This window comes from Rhipicephalus microplus, unplaced genomic scaffold (assembly GCF_043290135.1).
Source record: "Rhipicephalus microplus isolate Deutch F79 unplaced genomic scaffold, USDA_Rmic scaffold_34, whole genome shotgun sequence".
Classification (NCBI taxonomy): domain Eukaryota; kingdom Metazoa; phylum Arthropoda; class Arachnida; order Ixodida; family Ixodidae; genus Rhipicephalus; species Rhipicephalus microplus.
Window position 1 is genome coordinate 3,480,268 of NW_027464607.1, and position 22,283 is coordinate 3,502,550.

At 47.7% G+C, this 22,283-nt stretch overlaps 1 protein-coding gene and 1 long non-coding RNA gene across 12 annotated transcripts in view; one reads left to right on the top strand and one right to left on the bottom strand.

The window, feature by feature from the left end:
* The window catches only part of Sply (Sphingosine-1-phosphate lyase), a 707,429-nt gene that overhangs the window by 416,933 nt on the left and 268,213 nt on the right, over nt 1-22,283 (top strand). The gene's annotated exons all lie outside the window — the stretch shown is intronic.
* On the bottom strand, nt 1,204-21,812 carry LOC142786856 (uncharacterized). 3 transcript variants are annotated; one of them, XR_012889187.1, is made up of 3 exons: nt 17,916-21,812; nt 4,526-4,679; nt 1,204-4,278 (listed from the first exon to the last, which is right to left on the bottom strand). It is a non-coding gene; the product is annotated as an uncharacterized LOC142786856 (long non-coding RNA). The 3 variants fall into 3 exon arrangements; XR_012889186.1 differs by having other exon boundaries at nt 1,204-4,410; XR_012889185.1 differs by having other exon boundaries at nt 1,204-4,679.

Genomic DNA, 22,283 nt, shown 5'->3' on the forward strand with positions numbered 1-22,283 from the left:
ATGCTTGAGTGTGTTACTGAGAACCCGCACATTGCTGCAACACTGCACCTAAACTGACATCAGAGGCATTCGTCGTGCCAACCACTGGCAATGAAGGATCAAACATTTTTATAACAGGAGCACACGCAAGGCTAGCCTTTACATGTTCAAAGCTGCATTGTGCGTCTTTCAGCCAGGAGAATTGTTGTCCCTTTCTGAGCATGGTGCGGAGAGGCTCAACAATATCTGCGTAGTAGTGAAGAAATTTGGTATAATACCTTGTAAGGCCAAGGAAGGAGTGAAGGATTTTCAGACATGTAGGAGACGAAGCATTGAGAATTGCGTGAACATGGGCGTTATATCCTTTGCAGAAATTTTATGCCCCAAGAATGTCAATTTCTTCACTGCAAAAAAGACATTTGTGATTCAACATCATGCCACTCTGTGTAATACAAGACAAAACTTGCCTTAATTTCTTATTATGCTCCAACTTTGAGCTTCCCCACACGAGTATGTCATCTAAGTAGCATGCAACATTCTTATAGGATTGCAAAATGGTAAACATCATTCTTTAAAATACCGCAGGTGCCGAGGCTACACCAAAGCATACTTGTTTAAAACGAAACAATCCTTCATGCGTAATGAATGTAGTTAAGTCTGTACTAGATTCCCTTAGGAGAAGTTGGTAGTGTGCTGATCTTAAGTTCAATTTAGAGAAGTAGGACGCATCATTCAGCATTTGAAGGAGGTCATCTACATAGGGCAGCGGGAAGGCGTCAATGCCAATGGCCTTGTTGGGCTCTCGCAGATCGATGCAGAAGTGGGTGTCCCCGTCTTTCTTACTGACGACCACAAGCGGGGACACCTATTCAGCTGCCGACACCTGCTCGATGATGTCGTTCTCCTCGAGTTGACGCAGCTCGCTGGCAACTTTTTACCAAATAGCCAGGGGCAGTCGACACAGTCTCGCTGCCACTTGACCCGGTAGGTGAAGTCCCGGAGGAGTCCTAGTTGTCTATCGAACAGGTGCTTCAACGCAGGAGGCACACCTGCAGGAAGCTGCAAAAAAACTGGAGTAGCAAGACGACACATTAATGTCGTGCCATTGATCAGAAGTCCGCATTGCTGGATGGCATTCAGGCCCAGCCATGAAGTGCTGTGTGCTGTGACGTAGAAAGTAACAGAGGCGCACTTCCCGCCATGCTGCAAGTCAATGTGGAAATATCCGAGAACTGGTATTTATTTATTTTTTTATTTATTTACAGAATACTTTCAACCCTCCTTGAGGGTTATTACAGGAGTAAAAAAGATACAAACTTTTTACAAGCAAGGCAATGCTGTGGCAATACAAGAAAAGTACATAAGAAACGAACACAAGAGTAATGACATCATGACGTGCAAGCGTCGCGATCATGGTAATAACTAATGCAGACATCATACAGGAATAGCAATACATTGCCTACAACCAAATGATAAAGAAAATAAAATAAATTGTTCGATTGTGGATGCTTTCACCCATATGCAATTAGGTTAGCACATAGAACTTGGGGGCACCGACATGAGATTTCCAACTCTTTCTAAAAATTTTTGAAGTGTTGGCTGTGCTACAGTAGCTGAGTTAAGCGCATGCCACTCTCTTATTACGCGAGGGAGAAATGAAAATCTGAAGCTACTGTTACGGCAGAAATATTCTTCGAAGATCAGGTCGTGTTTTTGGCGCACTTTCCCTTTTGCTTTTATAGTAGCGAAGGCGGAGGCATTAGTTTTAAAGTGGCCATTCAACAGTTGGTAAAAGAACTTCAGCCGATGTATTTTTGCTCTATCGCAGAGCATAGGTAGATCTGCTCAGAGCAGAAGTTCAGAAGGGGAATTCGTTCGCTTATAGCGGTTAAAGATAAATCTTACCACCTTGCGCTGCACGCTCTCGAGCAAAGCTATGTCAGTATTTGTTGAAGGAAACCACTCTATATTCGCATATTCTAGCATAGGTCTTATAAAGGTAATGTAGGATAAGCGCTTCGTATCTGTGGTGGCGTAGCGTAGGGTCCGTTTTATAAAAAAAAAAAAAAATGCGGTGCTTCGGAAAATTTCGTAGTTGAATGAATGTCTAGAGCAGGCTATGTTTAGAAGCGAAATACATGTCAAAGTCCTTCTTTGTAATTGACAATGCAGTAGCTCCTGTATCCACCAAAAGAGACATGAGAACTTGTTCACCAATGACCGCAGCGACACAAAGGCCCTTCGGGCTAGCCGTTCAACGTTCACGGACAGGACTGTCGTAGCTCTGGAATGAGTCTTACACAGGGTTAACCTCCTGTATCGGCGCTTGCCGTTTACGGCAAGTCGCTGCGAAGTGGCCTTTGATACAACAAAATTGGCAGATTTTGTTCCTGATCGGACAATTTCGTGAAGTTGCCAGATGTCCAAATTTGTCGCAGCAGAAGCAGGGGCCCAGTGGAGGCTTGGAAGCAAGCTGGTCTGCTTGTTGGTCGCAAACGCTGCCCTGCAGGCTTGCTGACAAGCCGGTGTGGCCATGTTGAGTCAACAGCGCGGTCGGCGGAACAGGCGAGGCGTCATTTTTGGCTGCTGTGACGCGCTGGACTATGCGATCATCACTGGCGAGCGAACTGAGTAACTATTCATTTTCGCCGAATACTGCATTTGCAATATGAAGTGCCTCGAAGTCTTGTTCGAGTTGTTCGGCTATTTGTAGCATGAGGGCTTCCTCGTATAACAGCAGTTAGGCTTGTACCTCCGGGTTGACGACTCCCTGTATTATTTGGTCCAGAATTTTCTCCTCGTAAACGGCTCCAAACTTGCTCATGAGCACTTTCTTTTAGAGGGCTGCGACAAATTCGAGGAAGGTTTTGGTGAGTCGGGAATAGGTGCGACTCATCTAGGACGTTCGTAGTCTCGGTGAAAAGCTCATCAAGAAACTAGAGTACCGTAATTACTCGAATCTAACGCGCACCTTTTTTCCGGTTAAGCGAGTTCATAAATTGCATGCGCGTTAGAATCGAGTCCGAACAAAAAAATTACGGTCAATCTATTGCCATCGGCAAATCCAAAATGGCCGCCCCCTACGTGCGTCGGCATGGCGCGTCGGCCATTTCTGCCTATGTGTTTCCCATGTGCGGCACTTCGTACGTGTGCTGAGGAGTTTGTCATCTAGTAGTGCATTAGCATCGACGGCGTGGAAGGGCCGACTCCAAAAACTCGAGTGCACCACCGTGCCGCTTTTAAAAGAAAAGTCATCGTGTGTGCAGAAACGGACGGAAATCGGGCCGCATCGCGGTCGTTCGGAGTTCCTGAAACGTGCGTGCGGGACTGGCGGAAACAAAAGCAGAAGATTGTCGACAGCAAAGCTTCACGCAAAGGCTTCAGTGGACCACAGCAGGGTCGGTTTCCGCAAATTAAAAAGCTGCTCGGCAAGTATGTGCTTCAGCAGCGAGCGGCACAGCGGCCCGTGACGACAGAACTGCTCCAAGTGCGGGCTATGCAATTAGTCTTGGAAAAAATTCTAATGCAGAGCCAGTTTAAAGCGAGCAGGTGCTGAAAAACTAACTTTATGAAAAGGAAAGGCTTTTCCCTCCGAAGGAGAACATGCATATGCGAAAAGTTTTGCGGAGGAGTACGATGAAAAGCTTCACAGTTTTCAGAGGTTCGTCCTAAACTTGCGGCGCAACAACGGCTACCTGCTTGGGCAAATCGGGAATGCCCATCAGACGCCTCTTTACTTCGACATGCCTGGCACCACAACCGTCGACAAGAAGGGGGCGAAGCAAGTTAGCTTGCTGACATCGGTCCACGGTAAAACTACCGTGACGGCAATGCTCTGTTACACGTCAGATGGGCACAAGCTTCGCCCGTACCTCATATTTAAATGGAATACGCTCCCGAAAGGAGTCGTTTTTTCGAGTGGTGTGATCGTGCGGGCGGGCGAGAAAAATGGGTGCGCATTGCAATCGATGTCTTACATTTTTTTTTTTTTCGCGGTGGCAATCGGGTGCGCGTTACAATCGAGGGCGCGGTAGAATCGAGTAAATACGGTAACGTGTCGTACTATTCTGAAATCGTTGACGCTGCCAAGCCAGTCTCTGTCGTCGACGCTGCCATGTTCGTCGTTGACACTGCCGCCGAACCTGATGCAGTCAGTGTAGCATTTCGAACGGCTTGGGCTTTAGGCTGTGCCTGCGCGGCTAAGTATTTCCGCTTACCTTCGATGCCGAGTGCTTTGAGGAGCACTGCCACTCGTCTGTCACCCTCCCAGCCACTTTCACCGGCCGTCTTGAGATGTGCCTGGAAAGTTTTTTTTCATTTATGCCATTGGATGGGAGGCACGCCGGGTACGTCCAGGAATGAAGGAAGGTTGGCAAAGAGAGCCAGCACTAGTCTAGGAGGTAGGCAGCAAGCTGAAGCTAGAAGGCGTCGCTGCAAAGAAGCCGGAGCAAGCACAAGAAAAGTCATTCAGGTCGGTGCCAGCGTGGCGCGAAGAAAAGTGAAAGCACCAATGCGCAGTAGAAAGGTGACGCAAAGAGGTACTTACGTCGGGCACTTCACGGTGTCACCTGCGGCCTGAGTTTAGGGTTCAGTAGCTTGTCTCCATGTCTTGTTGGGCTGTAGCGCGGCGAACCCACGGCAGGCTGGCAGAGAGGCCTAGCGACTGGCGAGTGACGACACGCAGACGAACTTTTGTGTGGCTGACAAGAGAGAGTTTTCGGGTGTTTATTTCGGCGGTTTATTTAAGGATTGGGAACAAGGTGATTGGTCAGTGATACACTGGTCACATGAACAGCTGTACACACACGTTTGCTTGCCGAGAACGGTCCTGGTGAAGGCTTAGCTCGATCTAGGGGCATTTAGAGGAAACTCTACCACACTGGTGTGTATCCCGGACACCAGGGGTCGCACGACACAACATCTACATTGTTCAGGCAAGCTGGCCTTCAGGTCATGTGAAGCGGCTACATTCAGCATGATGTAGGCAGCGCTTAATGCCAGCAGCACGGAAGGAAATATCGCAGAGCTCGGCGTTTTCAAAGCGTTGATCGTGCCGCGAAGTCATGCGATCGTATGCCGCAGGTGCATGGCACTGTCTGAAGATCCGCTTGCTGTGGTGGTTGTGCTTACAGTAGCGGGTGGTTTTGCTTACTCACTTCGCCAGGAAATAAATTATCATGTAATGTTTTGCAGTGCCCACGTTGCACATATTTCGCATTCATTCGTGAACTCTGCAACAATGTTATAAAAAAAAGTTGTGCCATGTGACCCTTAGTGGGATATAAGCACATCAGTACATATAAGAAGCACTGGCATCAAGTTTACTCATGTCAATATTTTTGTCTCAATGAGTACCTATCGACCTCCTAGTAGAGATTTGCGACCTATAATGCAACTGAGGGACGAATAACTACAGTTGAACCTGCTTATAATGAACCTCTATACAACGAATTTTTCGATATAACGAAGTTTTTATATTCCCTGCCGTTACTCCATAGAAGCTCATGTATTTTCGACCTCTATGTAATAATGTAACAGCGTGAGACATCTTTGATAAAATGACTTTTCGACACGAAATTTAGAAAATGTGTCCCGGATTTCGTCATTTTGGCACGATATCATGCCCATTTTTATTAGTTTTTCCTTACTCGAATTTCACCATTTAAGTGTATGCTAATCATTGGATGTGTTTTCCACTCCTGCAAAAAAAAACTCAGCTTGGGGTTGACAGTATTAATAACCAAACAAACAAACAAGCATGCATCTTCCGGGGTTGCCCCGCTGCTGACAAATCCCGAAGCGGTGGTGGTGCGTTGTGATGCCGGTGACTCCCAGGCGAGAGTGAACTCTTGTAAATTTGCGCACGTTGTGTGCGAGGTGGGAAAGCTTGCCTGCAAGCGGGCATTGCTGCTATTTCGCTTCACATATTTTGGGCCGCGTTGAACATCATCGGGGGCCACATCAGGCGCACACAACACCATGCACTCGCCTGGTGTGGCCCCGACAACATTCAAACTTGCTTTTTTTAGTGTGAAGAACTGTGTCGTCACTACCGAGGAGATTCCAGACTAAGCGCTGATAAAAACTCTGTGAGACCACAGTTACAATAAATCTTCAGAGGCTGATTTGTCACGCACTTTCACACCACGAGATTGTAGCCTTCGGGATTAGCCGAATAGCTCTGGCAATAACACGACAGCGCGTTAAATGTAATGCAATGAATGTGTTAGCGACAAATTTACAAATTGTAATGTTATACGAAGTAAGGCTGGCAGCAAACTCTTTTAGATACAATATTGCCGCACTCCTACGAAATGCTAAATATGGCCGCTTCAGGGAGAAGTGCTCGTTTCTCGGTCTCTTCGCGTTGAAAGGGCACCGATGCTTGCCGAGATAGCACGTGCACCAGCGATTGCGACCGCACCCTTAAAATCAAAGTTCACCATTGCTACTCGAGCGGCCCCCTCCCTCACACTCTCGCGTCTTTAGATACGAAGCATTTCTTAGCGAACTTTCGCGACTTTAAGTGCATCTGTCTCTCTGTCTGTCTATCTACCTGGCCGCCAACGACTTTCAGCTCGGCTGGGCGTTTCGATGATAAGAACTACACCAAAATTGGTATGGCATAACATGACTGTATGACGACCGTAATTGACTACTTATAACATGAAAATTGTGACATGTATGTCATGAATGTCATGATTTACATGTCATTATCTTGATGCTCTTGTGGTGGTTTCATTCACATGACATATTGCAAAACTGATATGATATTGCCACAGGAAATTACCATTGCTCCGCGCAACGCGAACGTCGGGAACCAGAGAAACGCTAACGACATGATTACGAGTGACGAAGCCAGCCCCAATGCACGAGCCGGCCCAGCATGCGTCCGGTACTCCGCCGAACAGCCAACGCGCGTTAAGAAGAGAACGAGGGTGCTCGAGGCAGAGGCTCACGAGGACTACTGCCGTTGGATCTTGATTGCTGTGCGTCGTTCACTTTGGGCACAAGTTCACCCTTAATAAACTGTGTAAATAGAACATCGTTGTGGTGAGGCTGCTACATTCGTTACATTTTCTGGTGGAGGTGCTGATTAGATGATTCCAACCCCCACGAGAGAGCGAAGTCCAAGCCCTGACCATTGGCAAGCCGTGGAGCTTACGCCGGTGCACCAACGGATCAGTCGCCGCATTCGAGGGGATTCACCAGAATTTGGACCACTTCCCCCTGTGCCAAGGACATCAGCGACGGAAACAAGAAACGCCACCACCATGACTAGCCAAGTTGCACCATCACAGCTCATTGTCAGCCAGCCCGTCATACCGAAGGTGTTTCATGGTGACCCCTTCTAGGACGCCGAAGACTGGCTGGATCATTTCGAGAGTGTGGCGAACATAAACCAATGGAACGAAGCAGGCAAGTTGCGCAACGTACACGTCTCTTTAGAAGACACAGCGCGAGTGTGGTACGAAAACCATGACGCATCTTTGACGTCCTGGGAAGAGTTCCGGCGGCAGCTACTGTGTACGTTTGGCAACAATGATCGCCGGGAAAAGGCAGAAGCAGCTCTTCGTGCACAGAATCAACGCACAAATGAGACTGTCGCTATGTACATAGAAGACATGTCCCGCCTTTTCAAGCGAGCTGATCCCAACATGACTGAAGACAAGAAGGTGCGTCATCTCATGCATGGGGTAAAACAAGAGCTGTTCGCGGAACTCGTTCGCAATCCGCCGCGCACTGTTGCTGAGTTTCGGTCGTAAGCAACAACAATAGAAACGACGCTGCAGCAGAGAGCCCGGCAATACAATCGTGACGTAACCTGTACATCAGCAGGGGTCTTCTCGGCAAACGTCGATAATCTTGACACTCTGCGGGAGCTCGTCTGGTCAGTTGTCAGGGAGGAACTATGCAAGCTGCAGCCACCCTCTTCACCGGAACTGTCTATTGCGGATGTTGTCCGAGAAGAAATTCGGCAGGCCATACGGGAGCCGCAAAGGGATGCACCACCGACACGATGCGCGGTAACTTATTCTGAGGTGCTCAGGCGGCCTGCTATCCACTGTGCGGCTATCGAGACACCTGGTACTTACGCATCGACAACACGTAGCCCGCGCCATATCGTAGAGGCAACTAGCAGCGCACCTCTTCCGACAGAGACAAGACCTCGGAAAAGCGATGTATGGCGAGATGCGGAACGTAGGCCCCTGTGCTTCCACTGTGGAGAGGCTGGCCATCTTTACCGGTTTTGCCGATATCGTCAAGCTGGTCTTCAAGGATTTGCGGTCAACGCACCGTGTCCGCGAAACGGCGAAAGGCCGTCTGACATCGAGGAATACCTGTACTCACGTCAGAGCTTCGACCTGCATCGTCGTCATCAACCGCGGTCACCATCCCCTCTACGTCAGCGCTCGCCAAGCCCACGTTCCTTTCCAAACGCACCTAGGCATCGTTCGCCTAGTCCGAACCCGGGATACTGAAGTGAGCGACCTGTGGAGGCGAGGCCTCTGGTGATTCAAAATACGAAGATCTTTCACTGCGACACCAGCGTGACGACGACAACTGTCTCCAGGTAAAGAAGTGCAGTAATGAGAAGATAATTTCAGACTTGCCGTTGGTAATTGACGGGCTAGAGCTGATGGCTTTGAGCTGATGGCTTTAATCGATACCGGTGCGGATTACTCTGTGATAAGCTACGATTTAGCGAAGTGCCTCAGGAAAGTTCTGACCGAATGGAGTGGATCTCAAGTACGTACGGCAGGCGGTCATCTTATTACGCCTCTCGGCAGATGCGCGGCAAGAATTGAGATACGAGGTTTCACTTACGTTGGTGACTTTGTTGTCCTGCCGGTATGTTCGAGAGAAGTTATACTCGGAATGGATTTTCTGCAAGCAAATGGTGCCATTATTAATTTGCAGAGGTCCAGCGTATCATTTTCGACGGAACAAGCTATAAAGGTAGCTCGAGCAGACGAGCAATACACCACTCCACTGCGCATTGTCGATGATGATGTGACTGTACCGCCGCAGAGCAGTGTAATGGTTCTAGTCAGAAATGATACGTTTGGAGACTACGAAGGTGTGGCAGACAGCAACATGGATGTTTTCCTGAAAAGAGGTGTTTGTGTGGCACGAGGGATTATCCAGCTACGAAACGAGTACGCAGACGTCCTCCTGACAAATTTTGGGAACGAATTCCAGCACATCGCAAAGGGGACAGCCATAGCCTTTCTTCATGAGGTTTGTGAAGCCACAGAAATGTGCAGCCTTGAAACAACGTCAACGGATATGAAACCAACATCTGATGTCTGTGACGTAATATCCGTAAATCCTAATCTTTCAGTGATCCAACGTCAACAGCTGTACGACCTTGTACGGGAATTCGGCAGCTGCTTCTCCAATAGTTCAAAGGTACGACGCACAACCATTGCAAAACACAGGATCGTAACAGACGAGACAACCAGGCCGGTACGCCAGCACCCGTACCGCGTTTCACCAAAAGAAAGGGAAGTCATCAAGAATCAAGTACAAAAGATGCTTGAAGATGATGTTATTCAACCTTCTAGCAGTCCGTGGACATCTCCTGTAGTACTTGTCAAGAAGAAGGATAGCACGCTAAGGTTTTGCGTCGACTAACGGAATTTAAATGCTGTGACTAAACGGGATGTATATCCCCTCCCGCGTATTGACGACACATTAGACAGACTTCGGTGTGCCAAGTTCTTTTCATCACTAGATCTGAAAAGTGGATACTGGCAGATTGAAGTTGATGAACGTGATTGCGAGAAGACTGCTTTTGTTATCCCGGACGGACTTTATGAATTCAAGGCTCTCCCTTTTGGTCTCTGTTGTGCGCCAGCATAGTTCCAACGCATAATGGACACTGTACTTTCCGGATTGAAGTGGCAGTGTTGCTTAGTGCACCTTGACGACGTGGTCATCTTCGCCGCTACAATATGACATGACTACTTGGCAAACATAAGTGACAGGCCCTAACGTGGAAATCATGACGTGCATGTCATGTAAGTCATGACTACACGCCATACGCTCAGGATGTCCTCGCGGTTGTTTCGCTAGCGTCGCATACACCAAATTTGGTATTAAGTGATGTCGATTGATGTCGAAGGTAAATGACCGGTGCAAACACGATAATCATGACATGCGTGTCATATAAGAACACGACTACATGTCACGTTTATGATGCGCTCGTGGCGGTTTCACTAGCTTCACATACAGTCGAGCTACCATATAACAGCCCCACTTAAAGCAAACTTTCGCTTAAAACGCGTATATCCGCATGCCTGTGAAAATATACATTGGTTCAATGGCAGAAAATCCCAATTACATTGAATGTCTTCAAGCACCTGATCGGTTACAGCGAACAGAGTCAGCGGTCTGCCAACTTCTCGGGAAGCTACTTTAGGCCACCGATCAGGCATTGGCGATGTGCCCATACATTCTTATTGTTAAACGCCGACCCTGCCTCCGCGACCCTTTAGTCGCCGCTCTCCCCGACCCATGGAGGAAAGAAAGCTGTTTTCTTTCTTCGTGCCCCGACTGCTTTTTGTTACGCACCCCTCTATCCTTTACCCCCGCTACTTTGAGCACCTTGCATCGACAGACGAGGCCCGTGTTTTCACACTGCCACCGATCTTCAGAAGACTGGTCGGCCATATACCCTGTTTTTGATTGCTGGTAGTGTCGTTGGCGTCGCCAGCCTGGAGTGACCAGACCATTTGCCAACATTGTTGGCCACCGACTGTATCTGATAGTCTGCGTGTAGTGCATGCATGTTTGCTACCCCACCGACTCTGATAATTTGCGATTCGTTTCATGTCTAGGACTTGTTCTCACTCACTTCGCACTCAACTCAACCTGCCTTCTTCCCGTGTGTTTTGGTTTTCGAGGTCGCCCTCCCACCACATCCTCCCCTCTCTTTATCGCAACTCCTTGCCCTTCTCTCGCAAATCTGCTCTTTTCTATTGATCACAACCCCTTCGCCCGTCTCCACTGCTCCGCGACGCCAGTCACGCCGGCTCGAATTAGTTTTGTTTTCTGACTTGAAACGGGCCCAGAGCTGTTCTACGTGTTCTGGCATGTGTGTCGCGTGTGCGCGTTTTGCTCGCTCTTGGTGTGCATGTGTGGTCATGGTGGTAGGCGAGAGGACTAGCACACTTTTTCCTGCCGCTCAACAAAACGTCGAAAGTGTGACCACTTAGCTTAAGCGTAATCCGCGCGTTAGGTGCCGCGTCGCAGAGCGCTTGCTCATAGTTGTTGACCACCTGGCAGCAAAGTTGTCGCTTTGGGCGTCCCGGTATTCAGCTGTGCAGATGGTGAATATTTCGTGGGCGGCGGTGACGGCTACATGCAGGCTGAAATACGTGGCGCAAGGTTTACAAAGAGAAAAAAAGACGAGACAAAAAGAGCGACATGGCGCTCTTTCTGTCTCGTCTTTTTTTCTTTTTGTCAACCTTGCGCCACGTATTTCAGCCTAATATGTACCAACTAGCCCAACATAACGTACTGTTAGGCTACATGCACGCGAAACTGTCTTCGCGAGGCTTACTTCGTCCACGGTGGTGAGCCTAAAGCTTCCTAATTGGACCACTGCGGCGGTGATTTGTGGCAGCACGTTGTCAACTCCAACCTGGCAGAGCAGGTGGGACATCTGTTGCGATGGTCTAATTATAGCAGATGATGATGCAGACAGTGCAGAACCGTGCACAGATTGGGGCCTTGTCAATGAAGTACGTGGCGAGAGCGATTTGGAGGAATCGGATTGCGAGAACGACGAAACTTTGGCGCCAGTGCCTGATGCAGCGTATGCCACGGGCCTCGGGAAACGAGCACCCTGCCGTTTTAAGTGAACTCGAGACCGCCCTTATCGCTTCTGCTCTTCGAAACACGTGCGTCACGGACTTCTTGGGGCAAAAAAAGTGTGTTTTCACGCACAACTTTTTTGAAAAACTGTGTTTAATTTACTATGAACTTCATTCAGGATTAACGAGCAAATGATGGGTCACGCTCAGGTTTGATATGAGCGGGCTCGACTGTATACCAAGTTTGGTATAACGTGACGTGGATTGATGGCAAACGCAATTGACACGTCCAAACATGCTAACCATGACATGCGTGTAATGTAAAACATGACTGCATGCTACGCTCATAGCGCGCTCATGGCTGCTTCGCTAGCTACACCTATACCAAGATTGGTATTATGTGGTGGGAATGAATGACGAAGGTATATAACTGGTGCAAGCACGATAATTGAGGCATGCATGTCATGTAAGAACATGACTACATGCCATGCTGATGATGCGCTCCCAGCTATTTTTCTAGCTTCGCATATACCAAATTTGGTATTCGTGATTTGAATTGACGTAACACATTCAAACATGATAATCATAATATGAGTGTCATGTTGAAGATGACCACATGCTACGCTCGTAGCGCGGTCGCAGCCATTTTGCTAGCTTCACATATACAAATTTGGTATTACGTGACGTCAATGGACGAAGAATGCAAATGCCAGGTGTAAACAAGATAATCATGACATGGAAGTCATGTACGGCATAATTTACATGCCTACCACTGCTGGGGCTCGTATTGCAGACGTTAGTGATTGTCTTTACGCGACTATAAGCAATATACTTGCATCTTATCTAGTTGCTTGGGTGCGCATAACATTTCTACTTTTGTTTACTGTGTCCATTCATACACCTCATAACGTTGAGCTGATTTTAATGTGACAAATAACGTTTTTAATGTGACATAATGACATATAGCCTTTTCTCATTCCTGCTTCGCATGTAATCAATTCCCACTGTACGTGGGATCTGCCAATTTTTTCATGCTCGTTGTTTCCAGACAGATTGTTTTCTTTCTGTTTGGCATTCGATGGCAGATTTAACAAGCGTGCACTATGCAGGCGATATAGATGGGCCAGCTTATTTAATCTCTGGTTAAGCAGCACTTGCGCGCTTTTACCCGCTCGTAAAAGTTACGATGTGTGGGGGCATGTTATCGATTTGAACTCATTACGGAACATGGCAGTGAGGGCAACAACTCACTGAGTGTCCATATAATTGCTGTTGCAATAATGCAGCTTTTTATTGCCAATTAAGTGTTTCAGGTTAGCTCTGCTTTCAGTACCTCTTTGGTTTAAAATGTGCATTTATTTTTGAATTTTGGGACCGAACCTTCATATAACCAAACCCTCTTTATAACGAATTTTTCTGCTATTCATTCATTTCGATATATCCAGGTTTAACTTTATCGCTTTTATTGTTTTATATCACTGGTCCCCGCAGGGGCGTCTGCTTACGCAGGCATTTGGTGTGTAGTGACACCACGGACCCGAGCTAACGGGCGGTGTTTTGACTCCCTCCCACCCCTATACGTGCATGGCTTTGCCGTGTCCGGGGAAGAGGGGATTCTGGGGGTCTGATCAGACGCCAGGTGATTGGACCTTTAAGGGGGGAGGTGGCATTGAAAAAAACTTTTTTATTTGTTGACCTACAGCAATGAAATTTGGCATGCATACTCATAAGTGTCTCGAATAGGGAAATATGCAGTTTCATCATGATAGCTTCAGTAGTTCTCAAGTTACATAATACTGCACGATCCAATTACATGGTCTGCTTGTGGAAGGAAGGAAGGAAGGAAAAACTTTATTTGCAAGGGTTTGAGACAGGGGTCATGAGCTTGATGGGTGGGGCCCCAAGTCTAGGGCTCCACTGGCTGCCGCCGTCTGTCTGATGTGACGCAGAAGTGCAAGCTGCACCTCTGGGTCAGAGCTGGCGAGCTGTGCCTCCTATTGCTCGAAAGTATTACAAAGCTTGTACTGACCTAAAAAGGTATCTAAATTTGGTGATCGTTTAAGGCATCCCCACGAAATGTGGTAGAGCGATGGCGAGCCGCCACACCACGGACAAGCACGCCCATACAGCGTTGGAAAAATTTTGTGTAACCTTTGAAGATTGGTAAAGTCTCCCGTTTGAATTCGGCGGAGGTCAATCACGTCCTCCCCTTCTAATGCTTTGTGGGGGGCGCTGTATTTTTGTCGCATGCCTCGCTGGTTAGCAAGAATTTCGCAAGGGGCCATTCTGGATTGGTCATTATCCTCCTCGATAGCTTCCTCCTGGAGGTGTTTCAAAGGATTGAATGTGCTGTCGAAGCTCTGCTCGGTTCGTGAGCCCTCGAGCACAAGCGTCAGCACTTTCTTTCCCCTCCAGACCTGCGTGTCCTGGACACCAGATCAGCCTGTATTTGTTCGTCAAGCTCCCGCCTAAGAACTTGCTTATTTTTATCGGAAGGCGGCCTCTTAAAAAGAAACAACATGCTTCCTGCGAGTCGGAAATGATAGTTGTCTGCGGTTCATCTCTTTGTTCCTGCGCTTTGATTGCAAGGGCAATGCTAAAGCATTACGCCTTGGCGATCGAGGACGTGTACAGTGATGCACATGTCACCATGCAGTTGTCGTTGCTAAGTACCGATGCAACTGACCGTTTAAAATTGTACCTCGAAGCGTCCACATACAAAACATTTGATTTGTTTTTGAATGTTTTTCGGAGCCATCGCACTCTCTCCTCTCTGCGCTTTCTGTTTGTTTTTACATCCATGTTCTTGGGCAGCGGTGAGATCGAGATCTTGCTGTGGACGGGATCCGGGATTTCTACAAGAACCTCGTCCATGTTCTGGGGGTATGGCAAAAAGCCCGCCCTAGAAAGTATCTCTCTGCCTGCTTTCGTTTGACTTAGACGATTTCTCTGCACAGTCAGTACCGCTGTCTTTAGCTCGGGGTATGTATTATATATACCGAGGTCCAAAAGCTTTTGGGTTGGTGTGCTTACCGGTAGCCCTATGGCCACTTTGTAGGCGCCCCTAATTATAGACTCGATGGTTTCTTCTTCTGATTTGTTTAACACGTGGAAAGGTAGACTATACGTAACCTTACACAATACAAGTGCCTGTACTAATCTAATTGTGTCTCCTTTCTTCATGCCCTGTTTGTGATATGTTATTCTATGGATAATTCGTGCAACTTGTTTCGTGGCTGATTTTAATATGTTTATTGTATGATTCGCTCGTCCATTACTTTGAACCCAGTAACCCAGAATACGTGCGACGGTCACCTCACGTACTTTGACACCTTCAATGTTTATGTCAATGCTTCCGTTACTTTTGTATCTTTTTCCATGTACCCTGATAATTTCAGATTTTTCTGGGGCACAGCTGAACCCGCTTGCCTTCGCAAAGTTTTCAACAGCTGTTGCAGCCTCTTGAAGTGTCTGCTCTTTGTTAGCTAGAGATCCACGCGTTGCCCATAGGGTGATATCATCCGCATAGAGAGTGTATCCTAACTGCGGAACTCCATCTAGAGCTTGCGTGAGTCCTAACATGGCGATATTAAAGAGCAGGGGAGAGAGGATGGCTCCTTGAGGGGTACCTTTGTTTGGCATCTCAAAAGCGTCTGACGTGACTTGTGCTACGCTTATCGAAGCCCGCCTTTCTGTGAGGAATGCCTTGATGTAATTGTAGGTGTTTGTCCCACGTCCCATGTTGTTTAATTCTGTTAGGATGGCCATATGCGAGATATTGTCGAATGCTCCTTTTAAATCAAGGGCTAGTATTAGATGTTCTCCTCCTGTAGGTATATAGCTCAAAACTTCCTCTTGTAGTAGGAGAAATGCATCTTGAGTGGAGAGGCCATTGCAGGAACCCAGCATAGTGGCTGGAAAAAGGCCGTTGTCCTCTATAAAGTTTTGGAACCGATTTTGAATAACCCTTTCGAAAAGCCTTCCCATGCATGACGTCAAAGATATGGGCCTGAGTGCCTGCAGGGATGGCTTCTTCCCGGGTTTCGGTATCGTAATAATTTTGGCTACTTTCCATTCCTCGAGTATCTTCCCTTTGAGCCAATAGTTGTCATTAAAATGGTTTGTCAGTGCCTCTATAACCTTATCGCTGAGGTTCCTTATCATTGCATTTGTGATTTTATCTGAACCAGGGGCAGAATTTCTCTTGGCTGCTTGGGCAGCCACAAAGACCTCTTCCGTGGTGATTGGGGCGTCGAGTCTCTCGTTTTTCACACCAGTGTACTGCATTTCAATACTGCAACTATCGGTATTCTCTCCTATGTATCTGTCCTTGAGTGCTTGTATTAACTCCTCCTCTGTGCCCGGAAAATCATGCATTATTCGTTATAGTGTTCTGTTCGAGGCCGATTTTGATTTTTCTGGGTCAAGCATGCTCCTTAGGATGGCCCAAGTTTTTGCAGTGCTCAGAGTGTCCTGTAGTGACCTGCAGAACTGGATCCATCCCTCAGTTGCAATTTTGTTATCGTATTGATTTGCCTCCTCTTCTAAAACAGCGATTCTGCGGAGAAGGTTCTGGTTGAGTCGCTGGTTTTTCCACCTTTTCAGCATACGGCGCCTGCTCCCCCACAGGTGGAGCAGGTGCCTGTCGACTGCAGGAGTCTCTGCTGTTCTTGCGATACGTTTAGATGTTTGTTTGTGAACTGAGATTATGTACTCTGACCATTCCCCAATCGACTCCGGTACAGAGTCGGGTGAGGGATCACGTCGTCTGTATCTTTCCCAGTCAGTAATCACCACGTCTCCTATGACCCTGCGTAGTTTTGGAGTTGAGAGGAAAATACTGATTATGTAGTGATCGCTGCCGAGATTGTCTTCCAGGTTTGTCCAGTTAGCGTCGTTAACATTATGTGTGAATGTCAGATCTGGGAACGTGTCTCGACTTACGCTGTTACCCAGCCTCGTAGGTGTTGTGAGTAGAGTAATTAAGCTCAATCCTAGTTTGGATACGGCGTGTTCGAGACGTGTTCCTTTAGCGGAATCTCTCGAATAACCCCAAGGGAATCTCTCGAATAACCCCATGTGGTGCTGGGTGCGTTGAAGTCGCCCAATACCACAAGTCGATCTTTCGCCCCTGCAATACCGACAACATTTTTAAGCAGTGCACCAAAGTCCTCGTGTTTCTCTTTGGGAGGGCTGTATATATTTAATATTACGGTTTTCACTTTGCCTCTCTTCAGAGGAAGAAGGGTGATTATCTGATGATTTATCCGCAGACTTTCTATGTGCTCAACCTTTGCTGCAATATTTTTGCTAACCAGCGAGGCTACGCGGGGATAATTTGGATCTTGCAAACAATAATATCCCTGCAGTTTGACCATCTTGGGCCCAACCTCCTGCAGGCATATTACGTCTGGCTGAATTCGTACCGAGTTCATGTAATTTTGGAGTGCTTCGGCGCGCTTGTGAAAAGTGCGACAGTTCCACTGCCAAATCTCTAAATGTTCTACACTTTTTAGATTATTTTTGGCCATGCTGCATGGTCGTATCCATGCTGTCGCGGCCCGCTTTGGATGGTTTGTCAATAACTGGGGCGGACATGGAGCGTTTGTTTAGTGCCCTCTGCAAGCCTCCCACAGCATCGTTAACATACTGCCTCTGAATTTTCAGTTCTTCTATGACAAACGTTTTCATTTCCGCCATGAAATCACCTAGAAGTTTATGTAAAGTAGATATGCTTTCCCTGTTTGCTTGAACCTGCGTCTGCACTTGCTTTACTAGTTCACTGCTTTCTGATTGAGTAGCGAACGAGTCTTCGTCTATCGTTTCCGCGCTCGTTTTTGCACTATCCTTCATGTGGGCTAGATGCTCTCGCGCCTCTTTATTGCCCACGGTGGGGTTGCCTATCGACCCTGGATTTTGTATTTTCTTAATTGCATTTTCTAATTTGATTTCCATTGACGAGATGGCCATTTTATACTCTTTCCGCTCCGCAGCCATTTGATTTCTAAGCTGTTTAATTTCTTGTGTTAATCTTTTGTTCTCCTCTAGAATTTTCCTATACTGTGGGCTATCAGTTGCAGGAACATTGGGAGGCACTGGACTCGCCCAGCTCACCTTGTTTGGTGGGTTGTTTTGTACGTCCTGCGTACTAAGGCCAGTGGTTGCTGCTACTGCTCCTTCTTTCCTGGCATGGGCGGAGCTTGTTTCCCAGCTGCTACTCGGTGTTTTCTTCAAGTCTGGCTTGCCAGAGGCCTCCGCAGGCTTGCTAATATTCCGCTGTTGCGAGGTCTTTGATGATGATCTCGATCTTGATCGTGATCTGGAGCTAGATCTAGATGCCTGCCACGTCTGGAGCGTCGCTTCCTCTCGGTCTGAGCTGAACCAACGAGGAGGTTTCTGCTGGTGTTGCTCAAATTGTGGGAAATCCTTCTCGGCGTAGGTACACTCTGTTTGTCTTCGAGGCGTCTCCACTCGTGATTTTTGGGGGGGGCCACATTTTTCAGTTTCTTTTTGCATGATTTGTCTCCTGTAGCGTGCTCTTCACCGCATATGGCACAGTTCAGGGCAAATTCATGTTCTTGAGTAGGATCACACGTCCCACACTTGGAGCACACATTGGCGTTCGGAGTCGGGCACACGTCGGTTCGGTGGCCAGTTGATCGACAAATCTTGCAAACCTGTACGGTAGGCTTGTATGGATAACAGATCGCCTCTGCACCCATAAAATAGACACACCTGGGGAGCACGTCACCTGTAAAAGTTATTATTGCTGACTTCAAAGAGCCCAGCATTCTGGCTCTCTCTATCTTCACCCCTTGTGTCCGTATTCGTCGGTTTGCCATCAGGTCGGCTTGAGTGGTTCCGGGCGGTAGTCCATGAACGATGCCTCGCAGCACGTCTTCTGGGTCGGTCACGTACGCATTGAAGGGGTGAATTCGTCCTCTGATTTTCAATTGGTTGATCTCTTTCAGCCTGCCCGCCACTTGTTCGTGTGGCGTGGACAATATTATGATGTTCGATCCGGGGTGGACCCGCAGCAAAAAACTTTCTCCTCCAAAATTGTTCCGGCAGGCCTCTATTACTGCCATAGAGAGCTCGGATCCAAATAGATTTTTCACTGTGAGGCCCTTGTGCGGTCTCAGGATAACCTTTATGTCTTCCTTTGGAAGCGGCGTCAGTCCTCGGCGTTTTCTGCGCTGGAAATCCCGCTTGACTTGGCTGTCTCGTGCTGCGTTGGCAAGCGGATGGCCTGCTGACTTTTCGTTTTTCTTCTCTAGTCCTTTCTCTTGTTCTTTCTGGCTTTGTTTATGGTTCTTTTTTCTTCTGCGTGAAAGGACGGTGTGCCAGCCGTCCCCCGTTCAAGTAAGAGCCAGACCCGCGTCGTCTTCGTTCTTGTTATCGAGAGACGCGGCGCTGGGCGCTCGCGCGTCATTACTTGGTTCCTCATTTGACGAGACGCTACGTCGCTCGGTTGATTCTCCGACACCAGAGATGGGCCAGGAGGGTCTTCGTCAACGTCCATGTAGACAAAGAATTTCTAGGCGTCCTTATGCATGCATGCTCAGTAGAAACAGGGGAATGGGCCAACCTCCGTTTTCCTCTGCGCAAGACACATAGTCCGAAAAGGAGCTTAAATGGCACTCACCATTGACTTCTAACTCGGTCAGAAAATGTCGGAGAAAGTCGGTCGAATAGTGGTGAGCCAGTCGACGCACCCGTCGCCGCACCGCGCCTGGTTTAGCGTCCCGGCGCCGCCGACCGAAGCCGGTGATACGGTAAGCTGCGTTCGTGCATGTCGTATCTTCAAACGTTGACAATTTCTCGTGAAGCTGGTCCAGGTCTGCTTGTGGAAAGCCTAGCGCTGCAACAAAACATGCCAGGAAGCTGCGAATGGTGTTGATCTTTACTCAAAAGAAAGCTACAGAGTATGGCACTCTCAGAATTTTTTTAATAAGTTCTCTTTTTTTTTTTTAGAGATCATTATGGCTGCCGACACACTTTGTCAGAAACGGCGGCACGGACAAATCATCGTCTAGAAAAATAACAGGGCGATAAAACAGAAATTGAAGATTGCTGTACCCACAAGCAGTGTTCAGGGATTCAGGAAAAAAAAAAACAGAATCAAAATCGGTTTCTCGTTGGATATTGATGAAAATTGGCACAGACACTAAGAATGACCTCACAGTGCTTCCATAAAAATTTTGAAGCGATACCACAAATACTTTATGAGAAACAAATTATTTCTTCATTGAACCATGTGAAGGGGCTGAGCATAATGTCAAAAAAAAAAACAATATTGAGAAAGCTGCGTTTAAAGTTTCAACTTTTCTTTACGTCTCTAAGACACCTAAAAATTGGGATCTCAGGTTTGTCTTGTGATATTTGACTTCTTTTCACCATTTACTCCTTTTCATGATTTACAAAGAACAAGTATGGATTTCAAACCAAGTTCTTTGTATGAAGGAGTGGTGTGATAGGTATGGCAGAAAAGATTGCAATTGAATAAAACCATATACTGAAATTATTGCACATACTTTTTTGCGCTGAAGTTGTAATTAGCGTAATTAAGTACTTGATTACAAATATTCACTGAACTTTTCTTTATTTGGAGGGAGGTTTATTGCATCAGAAAAATAAATCACACCATGACGGCCAATACCTTCTTTCTAAATAACAAAGTTATGGGCAGAAGACTGGTGGCACGGGAATTTCTAGCAGTATGAGACGAAACGGGGATATAAAAATTCGTGCCCCTGATTCATACATGCTCTTTTGCCGCTCTAGCCGTGAAACGCATCATCATACAACCGGTCGCGTAAACTCTAATCTGCGAGGCTTTCATTGCCTCGGAACATTCATAGACGTTCGTGGCGATATCAAGCACGGCTCCTAGCATGTCTAAATCGCATCACAAAAGCTTATTGGCAGCACTCCATATGACCGTGGAGTGCGCGGCCGCGTGGACAGTGCAGTCGGCGCGTAATGCACTTGCCGGTGGCGTTCGATGACGATGCGCGAAATGTGTAACTACAAAGACAAAAAATCGGCACGCACTGCACTTGGCATCGCATTTTCGAATGACGACGCGCGACACTGCTAGCCGCTGTTCCAAACGGTCCTTCGCAGTGAAGGGGGGGTGGGGGGTGACGAGCTTGATTGTGTTGTCCGCTGCCTACGCGTAAAATGCCCGTACGTGATTCAGAGGAGCTAGCGAGTGATGTGGTACATTCCTTGCGAAGAAGCACGTCGCCAAGAGTGCGCTTGCGCGTCGTTCCTGCCCGCAGTCTTGCTGTCAGCGGAGTTAGGCCTAAAGCCGACTCATGACGCGCCGCACTCGTAGACCGCCGTGCGCCCGCTCGTAGTAATCTGATCGTGCATCCGGTGCGGCCACTCATAGTAATTAGATCGTGCCGCCGCTTACAGCTTCGTTTCTTGCGAAGAAGCACGTCGCCACGGATGCGCTAGCGCGTCGTTCCTGCCCGCAGTCTCGCTGTCGGCGGAGGGCTAAAGACGACTACGATGACGTGCGGCGCTCGTAGACCGCGCTCCAACTCGTAGTAACCTGATCGCGCATCCGCTTACTGCTCGTAACTATATCTTAAGCGTAGTTATATCTTAAGTGATTATCAAGCCGTGAACACGTCACGAAGTGGCGATTTTCGAGAGCCATGTCTTCGCGACGCACAAGCAGCAGACGACGATCTCCCGGAGCGAGCATCGGGCCAATGGTGAGGCGAGCTGAGGCAACATGGCGGCCACGGCCAATCAAGGGCCTCAAAACGACCTTCAAACATTTGCTTTTTGCTCGCTTGTTGTTAAAGGGAGGAGCCAGCTGAGGCGGGAAAACACGAAGAAATGCTCTTTCCTATGAGCCCAAGAAGCCGGCTCCCGGCCCAAGCATCGCGAAGCTATAATTTTTTGAAAATCGCCGTTTTCTCGCCATTTCCAGAAAAAGTTTTGCTACCTAGGTGGGTGAAACGAATTTTCCGAAGCACTTCTGCGCGGTTTTCACTGTAGATATTTTGGAACCAGATAGAAAAAGGGTTCCAGAAACTGAAAACTTGAGTTTCAAAAAATCAATTTTTTTTTTTTCCATTTTTCGCGATCCCAAAGCCGCGTCCCCCCGATGCAACACACCCCTTTGGCCCCGGCTTCACGTAGACGGCACCCATGGCCTGACCCACCCAGGGCAAATCGGCAGTCGCCTTTTTCCTATCTCTCACGGAAATGTTGTAGGCCCGTGTGCTCAGATTTGGGTGCACGTTAAAGAACCCCAGGTGGTCTAAATTTCCGGAGCCCTCCACTACGGCGTCTCTCATAATCATATAGTGGTTTTGGGACGTTAAACCCCACATATCAATCATTTTCCTATCTCTCTCTTTCTACCTACACCTTCGTCTTTCCCTCTCACTTTATATCTTTCCTGTCTTTTCCTCTATACTAGTCACTTCTAATTTTTCTGGCGGCAAGGGTTAACGGTGT